General features: G+C 41.4%; 1 protein-coding gene across 1 annotated transcript in view; it reads left to right on the top strand.

Annotated features, from left to right (window-relative positions):
• dnmt3ab (DNA (cytosine-5-)-methyltransferase 3 alpha b) overlaps positions 1-3,393 on the top strand; it is a 47,996-nt gene that overhangs the window by 15,018 nt on the left and 29,585 nt on the right. The window lies entirely within an intron of this gene.

Raw genomic sequence — 3,393 nt, 5'->3', positions numbered from 1 at the left:
TAGAGGGGTGCAGGGTGGGGTCCAGGTGACAAGATGAGCAGTGTAGAGGGGTGCAGGGTGGGGTCCAGGTCGTCTGCTACAAACAGAACAAATTGAAGGGAGGAGACTTTAGTTTCCACAGGTTAATACTTCACTCACAGGTGAGTTTGGCTGTGAAAGAAACATTCCAAACCTCCGAGCTCAGGTGCTAACAGTACTGTACTGATAATGTGTACTAATACTGTGTGTACCGTACAGTACTCTGCTGATAATGTGCGTACCGTACAGTACTCTGCTGATAATGTGCGTACTGTACAGTACTCTGCTGATAATGTGCATACCGTACAGTACTGTACTGATAATGTGCATACTGTACAGTACTGTACTGATAATGTGTACTAATACTGTGTGTACCGTACAGTACTCTGATGATAATGTGCGTACCGTACAGTACTCTGCTGATAATGTGCATACTGTACAGTACTGTACTGATAATGTGTACTAATACTGTGTGTACCGTACAGTACTCTGATGATAATGTGCGTACCGTACAGTACTCTGCTGATAATGTGCGTACTGTACAGTACTGTACTGATAATGTGCGTACCGTACAGTACTCTGCTGATAATGTGTGTACTGTACAGTACTGTACTGATAATGTGTGTACTAATACAGTGTCACTGTTCCTGGATGAGCATTTTTAGAAACGTGTTGAAATGAAACCTGCTCTTGTGAGTATGACCTTCTGTGTTGAAGATCATTTTAGCTACCCCTTTTTTTGCTGATAGTGAGAGTACAACAACTTTTTGTTGTAAACATATTATATTATGGTACACACAGTATGTTTGATACTCTCCGTCCGTCTGTGTGTACATCCATTGACTTTCTCTTGTACAGACTGTAACTTCTAATTTAATGAAACTTGATACCAGATGAAGAGTTTGTTTGTCACACAGACGAAGCGCCGTGCACATTTTACATCAGTCTAGCTACAAGATCAAGGTCACAAATCAAGGTCAAATGTAGGCCTGTCAGGATAAACAATAAATCAATTAATCGCATGATCAATGAAAATTATCGACCTCATTTTCATTTATCGGCTTTATCGTTTCTTCGTGTCTCTCTTTCTACTGAAGACACTGGATGACAAAAGGCTCAACTCCGGTTCTTCACTGACCCCTCCCTTTCTCTTTTCTCTTTAAAATCCGTTTCAACGACCCAAAATCACGTTTTTGCATCGTTAAAGCAGCTAAGCTGAGACGCTAAGCTACGAGCTAAGGTAACAGGATGACCTCAGGGAAAAAACCTCCGTCTTGTCGAAGCTCCAAAATTCACGGTTGAAACTCGTGCTCTTGTGTAAAAAGTTGTTTTTGTCTGCAAAAAGAAGCTGAGATCTTGTTTACTGATTTTTCATTAAAAGCTTTCTGTGAAAAATGTTAAAGAGCTCAAACCCACCAAACGTCTGCCATTTTGAGAACTGAAGAGAGACAGCCCATGTCACGTCAAGGGGCCTCCCTCCCGTTTTCCTAAAGAGACACGCTGCTCGCTCCCTCACTATCCATCCTTCAGTTCAAACAGTCTTATACTGCCATCTGGTGGTCGAGAACAGTACTACATGCAAAGCAAATTAACCAACATTTCTTCTTAAATTTGTTCCAGTATTCACATATTTGCAAAATAAATGACAGGAAAACTACTAAAATGAGTCTTGTACTGTTTGTATAACCAGTAAGATTCAGTTTTATGTCAGTTTTGGTCGAAGCTTGAAAGAGCCGCTGCAGAGGGACCAAAGGGCCGCGTGTGGCTCCAGAGCCGCAGGTTGCAGACCCCTGAGTTAGACTGACTCAAAGGTCAGTCAGTTCTACGTGCACATGCAATGGTTCATCAGATGTTTCACTAACAACAGAGAAACAAACAGAACAAAATGTGCAGACACGTTCGTGTCCTTTCACCTCTGGCAGATGATAAATCCTGACTGTGGTGTTTCTTTAGGGTGGTGTCAGCTCCGCCGTTAGAGAATGAACAGCACGTCCATGTTGTTGCACACCTCCCCCAGTTTTAATCATGGCCAACCAGACCGGAGCGTTAACTGTGTCCGAGTCCTTTCTTATTATTAAAATGTGCTTTTAGAGCACACACCAAGTGTTATTTGTGCTTCATTTGACCCTTTTATTAAACCTCCCGTTTGGTTTTGCAACTTCATCTGCACACGTGGACGTTCCTGTTAAATGCTTGTCTTTTTAAGAAAGGTGCTGTCAGTATTTTACAGTTCTGTCAAGTCCTATATGAACAAATTAAAACGTTTAAAAATTGCACTAAGTGTGCAAACATTTAACTACCGTAAAATATTTAATGATGGTTTGTTTTGTGTTTTGTTTGTTTACGGTCAACTTGCTGATTTGATGAAAATTGCTACAACTTTATCATTTCTTCACTCGTTTTCAGTCTAAACCTGCACCGAAAGGCCGTGAGTGATACGCTTTACTTCAGTGAATGCTAGGTCATCAAGTCAAGGCAAGGTTCTTTATTGCCATTCGCATCTTATGTGGTACATGAGGTGGAATGAAATGATGTACACAGGGTCCCAGTTACATCCAACTGAAGTATAAATTGTAAAAGAAAAACAGTAATAAGATCTAAGATATGAACTAGAATGCACTAAAGTTGAATCAGCATCCAGTGATTTTTATTACGTTATTGGTAGTTTGGTCAGAGGGTCAGGGGTTAGAGCAGTCAGCCTCCAATAGCAGAGTGTCGACTCCTCCACTGTGCAGTCATGATGTTTTCTACTTGTCAGCAACAAAAGCCAATATGAGGTCGGATATTACAAGTTTGCCAAACTCAACCTGGCCACTCTTCACTCAGATTATCATCTGGGCAGTAGCAGCAAATCCTCGTACAGTACCTGAACGCATCACAGATGAGTTTAAGCTCTGAGTACAAAGCAGGAAATTCCCAGAGTCCCCATCTCAATGTTTTCAATGTTTTTCCTTTAGTTTGATGAAACACGACGTTAATGTTACGGCTAAAATTAGCTAAAGTAGCTCAAACTGAATTCTTAAAACTAAAAAGAACTAAACACTAGCTAAATACTAAAAAAAAAAGCTAAATTTGCCTAAAAGCTAAAGTAGTAAAAAAAAAAAAAAGGCAAAAGTAGCAAACAAGTAGGAAGAAGATTCATCCATCGTCTTTACTCACTTCTTACTTTTTGGGTCACTGGTGCCCATATCCAGCTGTCACTGTGTGAGAGGTGGGGGACACCTGGACAGGTCTCCAGTCCATCACAGGGACACCTGGACAGGTCTCCAGTCCATCACACAGACACCTGGACAGGTCTCCAGTCCATCACACAGACACCTGGACAGGTCTCCAGTTCATCACAGGGACACCTGGACAGGTCTCCAGTCCATCACA

The sequence above is a fragment of the Nematolebias whitei genome, chromosome 21, assembly GCF_014905685.2.
Source record: "Nematolebias whitei isolate Nwh7 chromosome 21, NemWhi1, whole genome shotgun sequence".
NCBI lineage: Eukaryota > Metazoa > Chordata > Actinopteri > Cyprinodontiformes > Rivulidae > Nematolebias > Nematolebias whitei.
This window is presented reverse-complemented; position numbering and strand designations above follow the sequence as displayed.